General features: G+C 38.6%; 1 protein-coding gene across 1 annotated transcript in view; it reads left to right on the top strand.

Moving 5' to 3' along the window:
- The first annotated feature begins 10,112 nt into the window (after positions 1 to 10,112).
- Positions 10,113 to 10,382, top strand: part of smarca2 (SWI/SNF related, matrix associated, actin dependent regulator of chromatin, subfamily a, member 2) — a 48,358-nt gene continuing 48,088 nt past the window's right edge. The window contains exon 1 of the mRNA XM_037097635.1: positions 10,113 to 10,261. The gene's annotated coding sequence lies outside the window, so the exon portion shown is untranslated. The remainder of the gene's footprint in view (positions 10,262 to 10,382) is intronic.

Here is a 10,382-nt window from a genome sequence, read left to right as displayed (position 1 = left end):
AAGATCACGTCATAATCAATCACCATAGAATTACACTTGCTGTTAAAGATCCGATAAGTAAGAATTGGTAACCTGTCGAAATACATACTCAAACAAATAGGGGATAGCATATCGCCAGAATAACTGCTAACTGCTGCTGACAGAAGCTACCATTAGCTAGTTAGCTCAGCTAGCCATGCAGCTAATACATGTATCTGCTCTGTTGATGGTTTTCGCTCATTTTTTTGAATGTTTTCAGCTAAAACGCTTACATATTGAACCTTTAAGAAAATAATCCTAAGGAGCTGATGCACAGAATTAATGTCAGTGAGAACACGAGTGATGTGTGATCCCCAGATATTTTAATAAATGCCTGACTGAGTTAAAAACGGTAAAAATCAAAGCGAGTCTGGCCACACTGACAGCTGCAGTGTGAGCGTGCAGAGCCTTTAATTTGCGAAGTGACTTGGAACTAAATTCTATCTGGTTAAATGAATGTAATGTAAAATGCTATGTGAAGTGACACAGACGATAACAAAGATAGCAATACAGGTGGCATCGATCTACCTGTGACACCGAAGCAAAATGTATGAGCTCGCATGTGAACGTGTTACACAGAAGAAGAGGTTTAAACAAATCACTGCACATCTCTGACTCCTGTGAACGCTCTCCCCGCTTAATGCCACAACAAAACACGAGTCTGACAAATATGACAGGCCGATCTTTTTGTGAATGACAACAAGTCATCACAAGATTCCTGTTCAGGGTGAAAAAGTTACATACACATCTGCTCTGAGAGAGAGAGGGGGAAAGTGCCTTTTGAATGCGCGGCGGAGGCCTTTTACTGCAGCCTGGAGAATGGCGTGGGGATTTGTATTGTGAATGGCCTGAGAGGAGCGAGGTGGGGCACTTTGACAAGCTCTTTGTGAGCGGAGGAATCACATATTAATTGCAGCAGAGGGCGGCTGCCATCGCTGTCAATGGGCTTTCGTCTGCAGTTCCAGGTGAAATACCACGGGCTTGAATTCAACAACTAAATACTTATCTCACATATTGTTCTCTTAAAGTGAGCGCTGAGTCTCGAGTGAAAGGATGAAGGCTGGTGTATCTGAAGGCAGCGCCTGATCCTGTTTGTCAAAAACATGTCTGTCGTTACCTCAGTAATGGGTTAAGCCTCGAAACCTGTCAAAGAGTACAGGGTTGACAAAACATACATCATCTTCTCACACACTCTTAACTCCTGTAAGAATGGTGTGCATTACAGCAAGCGATAACCTGTATAAATGACTAATACTAACACACAATGCAATGTAAGTGTGTACATTTAAGGATCACCACAATGCAACTTTCTTGCTGTTTTCACTTAGCTTCACTTCAACACACACATTTATTTGTGGAAATTTTGCTAGCATTAACATGCAGTTTTAAAGATTTTTAGCCTCAAAATTTCATAAAATGAAACAATGGGAAAATATGTCGAGAATAAAACCATGTCCAAAGGAGACAAACCTAAAGCCAGACACACAGCAGAAACGTGACAGACTGTTCAGCGCAGACAAAAGGAGCAGAGTGCACATTGAGGTCAAAACACATGTGAAAATATACTACACAACGCCTCAATACATCATTTCTGTCAAGATAGTAAGAGCACAGATGACATAGCATGCAAGTTTTTTTTATTTCCAGACTCATCTATGTTGGTTCAGTTAAACAGAGTCTGCCTACATTACAGAGATCTTCTCACAAAGCTGCTTGTACACCTTTCAAACACACTCTTTAGGCTGTGTTTGTCTCTGGAAGAAGCTCAGGCCAAGGCAACAGACAAAAACTACATTTTATAGATGTTTTAAGAAGTTGCATAGGTCCATTTTTCAAAATGATGATTTGTTTACAGATAAGACTTAAAAAAGTCTGATTAATGCCACTGTCACGTCTTTTCAGTGAGTACTGAGCAACCACAATCAGCCATTTAGCTAAGCTTAGCCTAGCTGAGCACAAAGACCAGAAACAGTAATGCTGGTTGCGTCCAAAGTTAACAAAGTCCACTGCAGCGGACTTACCAAATAAATCCCAAATTACATAAAGCATGTTTCTTTAACACCCTCTGAAGTTTGTGCTCCACTGAAGAGCACAAACATCAAATGTTGCATTATCTTGTTGTGTCCTCATATTTTGAAATGGTTTTGTGTTCTCTTAACATGAAAACTGACACCACAAACTTTTATTATCTCTTTGCACCCACTCTGACTCCGACTCCGACTTTCTGGAAAATCTCTTAAATTTTCATAAAATTATTGAGCTTCATTAATCTATATAACAACAACCTGATGACCAAGAAAAATTTGGTATTTCTGCAGGACTTCAAAAAAATCCTTTTAAATATCAAAATAATCAGTTTAAATACAATAGATTTACTCCTATACAATTGTTTATTGATGGCACTCTTTGTCATGTTTGTAGAGCTGTAGAGACAACTGACAATATGTAGAAAAGTCGGAAATATTTTATGGGACATATAAAAACTGGTGGTGAAGAGGAGACCAAAGACACTACAGATTCACTGGACATGTTGATCTTTGGCTTTTGACACCTCACGCAGGTCAAAGACATGGAAAACATTTTGACCTCACAAGTACTGCCATTTTTATTTTACAAATCAGAAGCAGCTGCCTATTGGAATTGTAAGAGTATCACAGCGTCCTCCAGTCATGGGTTGTTTAGGGATCGAAAATGCCGATTCCATGGACTGAATCAGTCTATCGTTAAATCGTTAAATGCTAAACTTTGTGAGTGGAAACAAGCAATTAGTCCCAGCATGCCACACATACCAAACTATATCACGCCTGATCATCTTGTATCGTCTTTCTCCACCGAATCAGAGGAGCCGCGAGACAAAACGCATTCATACATTTGCTCCTTCAACACTGGATATTCACCAACAGACACATTCCTTTACAAATACAGATAGACATATCGTACCATTCTCTTTACAACTTAACCCCACTCCTGTGCTTAAGATGAAGTGGTCCTAACAGCTCACAGATGCTCACCATGCGCTGATGGTGGGCAGGTATTCAGGGTTGACTTCATCCCCCCTGAGCTGCAGCGATTCACTGTGACAAGTTCAAAACACATGCTGCCGTTGCACTTTCAGCCAAGCCTCTGCTACAAGTTGAAAGGGCTGGAAACACATTCGGGTAAAAAGAGCCAAACTAACCATTCTGCCCTGTTTCATCTGTTTCATCCAACTCCAACCTGCAGTGAAAGAGGAGGACACAACTCAATTACAGATGTCATTAAGAGACATGTATCAAAAGGAGGTTCTTCTTTGCTTTTTTTTTTTCGTTTCTACATTTCACTTACAAATCAAACCGTTTTTGGCCAGACCTGTGACATCTTTTTACTTGGTTGACGAAGTTTGGTACTGACTTGTGAATACAAATGGATATACAGTTGGAGTTTCTGACTCTGCAAAGTAATTAGAACAATTAATAAAAGTAAAGAGCATATTATTTCTCTCTGAAGCATAACTGTTGGGTGTTTCTGTTGCAAAGACAACTGAATCATTCCTGTTTTTCCTTACAGTAGCAACTACAATACAGGACAAAAATAGTTCATCCATTCACGTAGTCTTTAATGGGCTCTCCACTGCACACCCACAGGTTTTACAGATGTAACGCCTCCATGGATTAACTGGATACTAACAATACCAGATGTCAAAGCAATGACGGATTTCAAGCACTTTCCCAGGTATTCACATAGCTGCATATAGTTTGTCTGTGGACAGATTATCAGTGCGATGGCACCACAACCATGGACAATGCAGTCAAAAAACTTTACAGGTGCATAGTTCAGATCAAATTGAAGGCTGACTTCAAAGGTGGACACATATTGAAGCGGGAGCTGCCACAGAAGAAGAATAACATGGTCTCTAGTTTACTTTGTTTACAGTCCAAGGTGTTTATTCTGATGGATTATGGGGAACAGTTTGATCACAGTGGGGAAAAATGATGAGGTGCCCTGTTTAGCCAAGGAGGCAATGCTGCTTATTTGAAATGCACAACTGCTGCACTCCCTTTGTTGCTGCAAAATACACCTCTTCCTGTGTGCAAGAGGATTATCAGTGATCAAGAGGACTTAGCAGACATCAGACAATTTGACCAGCAAATGCAGAATCACTGACTGTCATCCAAAGAAAAATGACAGCATCAGTCATCTCAACAAATGTTTGACAGTCAAGTGACAGAGTCCGCAATGACTAGTATGACTCCTGTCCATTGTGGCAAATTGGAAATGGTCATTTCTGTTGCAACATTCATTTAAACAAAACTGCTTCAGCTTTTCTGTCAGAACACTTTACAGTATGTGCAGAATGCTTACAAATCATCTGCTAATAATCAACATCTGTGCTTATGGGTAATCTGTCAGCAGATATTAGCAGCCAGTGGCCAGTCCTGATGATCATGCTGCTGCTTTGGTCAGGCCACCAGATGTCAGGCAGGTTGTAATATTAAACAGCATGCTTTAACAATGAATGGCAGAACACCTGCAACAAAAGCAACTACAAAGAGGCTTCCTCTGACAGCATTTCCTCTCTTTTCAGCCTCCTACATGACCCCGGCACCATCTTGGAAAAAGATCTCAGCTCCGTTGCTCTGGACCAGATGCCAGTCCCTCGAGAGAGCTCAAAAGCAGCTCTCGCAAATTGAGCACCAGCAGGCAGATATTGAGGGCGGACTGATGGAGGAGGGCACAACGCACCTGCCCGTAAATCTTGACGAAGTTTTCCTTTCAGGAAAAGCACTTGAAGAGGGAAATAACAAACACTGGTCAGAGGGCCAGAGGATAAAACCAAGACAGAGGGAGCAGCCAGACGGCCAAGAATCATGTTTAGGAAATCCTTCAATGAGATGACACAACAGCCGTGGCCAAACCGGACACCTCTGAGATCTCACATTCAACCATGCAGACACTAAACTCCTATTTTTTCCAAAAAGGTCTGTCTGAATGTGGACTGCTTTTACACTGTCATACCCCAAATATTTTGAGGATGACTAAGGCCACACCTAAAACATCCATACTTTGTGTACTCAAAGAAATATCATATCATATACTTACAATTTTTTAACCTTATTTGGGAAATGATGATGATGATTTACAAGTAGGAGCATTAACAGCTGTACAGGAAAAAAGAGGACCTGGTCACACCAGAGATTCAGCCAGAATGCAACTGCTAAAAATTCTATCCATTGACAAATATATTTTAATCTATGGAAAAGACAATGTGACATGTTTTTCCCACTATGGTAAATTGCAATTTCTGCAAAAAAATAAATAATGAAATAAAAAAGACCAGCCAGAAAACCATCTTGACTTTAATTTAACCTTTCCATCAGAGTATAATCAGTGCCACATGGTAAAATTCGCAGAAAGTGACAAGACAAGAGTCAATGGTAGTCTGCAGAATAAAAAGGTGTAATTTATAAGATTTAAGTTGAATTAAAAAATTAAAAAATAACCAAAATGATCAACAGAACTTGAAGAAATAACAGTGTTGACATTATGGCATCCATGCATTGTGCTGCAGTGATATCTCCTGAAGTTAGCTTGCTAACCAGTTTAACTGGGCCTGCCCTCGGTGGAAGCTGCAGTGCTTGTAGAAACAACAACACCTCTCTGGTGCTCGTAGCTCGTAACTGAGCTAACTAGCTAATGGCAGCTACATTTAGCAGGCACTCTCACCATATGTTGATGTTCTGTGTATGAACTCGGCAGGTGGCTACTTCTTACATATTACACCTTTGTATATTTGTGATACAGCCACCTAGCTTGCTAATTGTCAGTTAGCAACAAACTGTTAATGCTACAGGTATCAAAGTAGCTCTGTTTGCCAATTAGCCTTTCCCTCTCTCAGTGAGTCAATTCTGAGATTTTTTTTCACAGACTAGCATTAGTGGGGCTGGCTACAGTGTTAGCAGGTGGCTTATTGGCTACCAAACTTCCAGTGAAGCAAGCTGATGTGTTTTGCTGTGACTACAGTTAGAGCAAGTAGCTGAAGAAGAAAAAATAAAGTTAGAGGAAAGGGTAGAACGCAAAAGACAAAGAGACAGAACATAAGGGTGACAGAGGGAGGGAGAAAAGAAAAGAAAAGAGAGAGAACACGAGGAAGAGGAATAACCTTTCAGCTGCTAATATCAATCTTGATTTGTATGCAGAGCTTACTGTAATGAAACTATGCGGATGACTGAAAAATTGTTATCCTGCACAAGTAGCAACAAATCAAAAGCTAAAGCACGTTTGCTCGTGTCACAGTGAATACTGCCTCTGCATTATTTGGATGTCAGCTGTCTTCTGTTTAAACAACCACTTCATCATCAGACTCAAATAAAATAAGTGCACCACAATGTAAGCATTGGTTAGGCAAATGGAACTCTCAGATAACACAGAGTAAAAGCAAACAGCTCGCTGCCAAATGTGGCTTATGTAAAACTAATTATAACGCACGCTTTGTTTGCACACACCTGTGGATGCACAGGCACAGTGTGTGTGTGTGTGTGTGTGTGTGTGTGTGTGTGTGTGTGTGTGTGTGTGTGTGTGTGTGTATGTGTCTATATGTGTGTGTCTGTCCCTTGACAGTAAAACTAAATAAAAGAATAAAGTCCTGTCATCTTTTGTAGAGTAATATGATAGAGTAAAAATATGCTAATACATGGAGATGAACCAGTCACAGTTTTGCTCCTCTATGTCTTCGTTGTTAACTCTTAAATTTAAACAAGGCACAAAGTCATGGTTAAATAAAAAATGTCGAACTTGTGCCTGAAATGTATTTTAGAGACACATGTTTAGTGTTACTTTAGTGTTTCCTAACAGTTGAGCAATTTCCCACCACAGTGATTTTCGGGGTTTTGTTTATTTTCAAAGCATTTTAAATTTGTGTTTAATCGTCTACTCGTCTAATCGTCTAATCCCCTTTATCTCTTATTTAAAGCTTTACTTACAAATAAAGGCGGCTTATTTGACTGCATATTTGTGCTACTGTGATACTACCACTTCATACTACAAATCTGAGAATTATTCATTGTTGGATGTGTGCTGTTCTAGTATTATGCTGTTGATGTGAATCTGTAAAATGTTATATTATTAACCACTTTCAGATCAGTTAATAAATTACCCCCTAGACAAACTCTGGCTTGTTTACTTTTCACCACAAACAAACAGAATATGGATAAAATAGAATAATATAATGCAAATTTAAACTAATGATTATCTGAACGACATCCATTAATCTATAAATTAATTCATTTATTAGTCAGTGCATAAAGTTTCAAAGAAAGAGTCTATTGGTGATACGTTTGCACTGTAGGTGTATGCAAAATCCAAACATAAGACAGGATGCAGTTTCTTTATCCCAGCTGTAATGCTTTAAATATGATCAAAAAATTGTGCATGAATAAAACTAGTAATGTATTGCTCTTGAAATGCTGATAAATTTGTGAGCGAAGTCAACTAAGATCATGTAAAAAAATCCCAAGAGTTACCTTGAGGAGTAAATTACATAAAGTAAAAAAAAAAGGACGAGTCAATCACACAAGGCAGTCATCACACACAGACACCCAAATATTTAATATGCATGCTAGTGAAAATTTGAAGTCCCTCAGAAAAACGAGACTTACTAAAGTATGTGTAAAGTTAACATACTAGTTTATCTTGCAAAAAAAATATTAACGATTGTATTAATCATTTTCTCTACTTTAGGATAAATTGCTAAATGTGAGAAAAAAACAGGATACAAAAGAAACACCCTTAAGAAAATTGATTCAGATCAAATGTATCTTATTTTTCCTTTCAGCAGAGAAATGAAGCATTAGATGATTTATCAAAGAAAAAAGAGGGAAGAAAGATGAATTCAAGGGACCTTCTTTGCATCTGTAAACCTGCATTCCATTGTTCAGCCCATCCATTTAAAAACCTGTAGGCTTTGAATAAAATGTCACGCCAGTGATTTGCCGGAGCCTTTTTACGGAGGGTTTCAAGGTGAATGGAAGCCACAACCACTAGTCCTTTCACTGCCAAATGACTGCGGCTGAGCCCTTTCCTGGCTTGGTGAATCTGAAGGGGGTGGCGGCTTTGACCGCAAACTTAATTGGGTTTGTTTATTTGGGTAAAATTTACATTCAGGAACCCTGCGCACATCCTTTATGGAGACATATAAGAAAGGGCAGAATTGTTAAGGAGGGGAAGTTAAGATCAAAGTTTAAATGTGCGGCTTTGTTTATTGATATGTGAGGTATTCAAATGATGGGCTATCAGGCTGAAGTGCTTTGAATGTCATACAAGGTCATCTAAGTGTCATCTCTGAAGGATAGATAGATAGACGGATAGACAGACAGATAGATAGATAGATAGATAGATAGATAGATAGATAGATAGATAAATAGATAGATAGATAGATAGCGGTACTTGTTAAACACTTACAGCATCCTTTGGAGTTTGGTTGTTTCGAGGCAATAAGACATTTTAAAAGATTTATTTACCCATGTGATTATAAAATGTAAAGGCACAGGATTGTGCAAATGCTACAGATCTCGAACATGTTGCAGAGAAAAATGTTGAATATTGAAACATTTCGGTCCTAACATGGGTTCTAGCCTTAATATGTATTTTAATGTATTTGTATAAGATACACTTGATGTAAATGCAGACAAATTATGAACTGTCCTATGTAGAGAAAAAAAAAAAAACATGACAGAAAACATACATCAGTGGAGTTTACACAAACAATTGTCACAGTAAAAACAGCTTCATCTTTTCATAACGAAAACAAAACAAAGTTTCTGATATCAGAATGATGCAAATGGAGCTTGACTAAACCTGTGTGTTATTTGCATGGCTTGCCTTTGAAACTCCACGTTGCTATCGTCTGTCTTACTAAGTTAGTGCATGTAAATGAGAATTAGCACTCAATCACTCAGGGCTTGGCGGTGTTTGTTTAGAGCTCAGATATCTGCCAGGTGTTTTCTATGCGGCAGCAGAGAGCTGCAGTAGAGAGCTGCAGTGGCTGGTTCACTGAGGCATCCGCTGGTCAACGCTGCCATCTTGTGTTCTTTTTAAGGACTAAAGGAGCACATAAATTCTTGAGAGCATGTCATCCTCAAGGTTTCTCTGGTAAGTAGCTCCATAAGTAGCTTTAACATGAGAAAAACACATTATCAAAACACTTGAATGTGTTTGTTTCAACACATATTCAACACATGTTTTATGTGGCTTCACAATGTCCTCAAATAGAAACTCAGTGGATGTCTTCTGCACTTTCTCTATTTCTATTGACTTACATGCATGAAAAAACATTCAGATATTGGACTCCCTGTAGGGGGTTTTGGGCTGTGAGTGGCTGAGTCGATTAAGTTTACTCCCTGATCATACCGAGAAATCTGTAAAAGGGCAATATTTGATATCATCATTTGATTCATGATATCAAATATTTATCTTTATTCTCTGAAATTTGGTAACGTAGATTTTGTGGAGTAGATTACAAGACTAAAAGAAAATTGTGATCAATGATTATTGCCTTTTATACAGTATAGGTTTAGCCCAATGGTTACAAACAGGTTGAAAGAATGCTTGGTTCTTGAACTTAAGAGTTGCAATACTACAATGTAAAAAAAACAAACAAAAACAAACAAACAAAAAAAAAAGTTAAAATATCATATTAATAATCCTCCGCAAGTAAAACCTCAACATTTTATGAGCAACATAAGCTATTGGACCTCTAAAAATTAATCACATTTTGTAAGCGTGGTGTAGGTTAAATATATTGAAATTCCTCACACAGTGCTAGTATAAACAGCAGTTTATTTATATTTTTGCCAAAACAGGAAGAGATATTAGCTCTTATGGCAGAAATGCAGTAAACTCCTTTCCTATTTATGCGGGTGTTTATAACTTTACAAATGACAAGTTATTAAAATCACCCCATCAAACATAATCTCCAAGTTAGTAGTTAACTTTTACATGAATACAGCCACTGCAACTCAGGCATAAAGTTACAGCCTTGGTCCCCCCCAAATAAAACACAAGATGATTGTCGTGCGATCCAGCCAATCGCACTGGGGGTGGGCGGGACTTCCGGGGACACTGACAAATCAGTAATGGCAACAGAAGAAAAAGTTTAATATGTCAGCATAACAACACCGAGGGGGAGTGAACTTATAGACAGCAGTCATATTTTTAAGAAACATAATATTTTTCACCTAATTGTGTGCAGTTACAGTTCAGCACAAAGGTAAACTGACTAATAGCACTTCCTTTTTGATACATATTGACTTGTATCTCTTTAGCCTCCTGCTAACTGTCCAAACTTTTTGACATGGGCACAGTTCGCCTGGTGGAGATTCTGTTACGAG

Source organism: Acanthopagrus latus, chromosome 5, assembly GCF_904848185.1.
Source record: "Acanthopagrus latus isolate v.2019 chromosome 5, fAcaLat1.1, whole genome shotgun sequence".
Taxonomy (NCBI): Eukaryota; Metazoa; Chordata; class Actinopteri; order Spariformes; family Sparidae; genus Acanthopagrus; species Acanthopagrus latus.
Note: the sequence above shows the minus strand (reverse complement) of the source record. Positions and strands in the feature narration are given on the sequence as shown.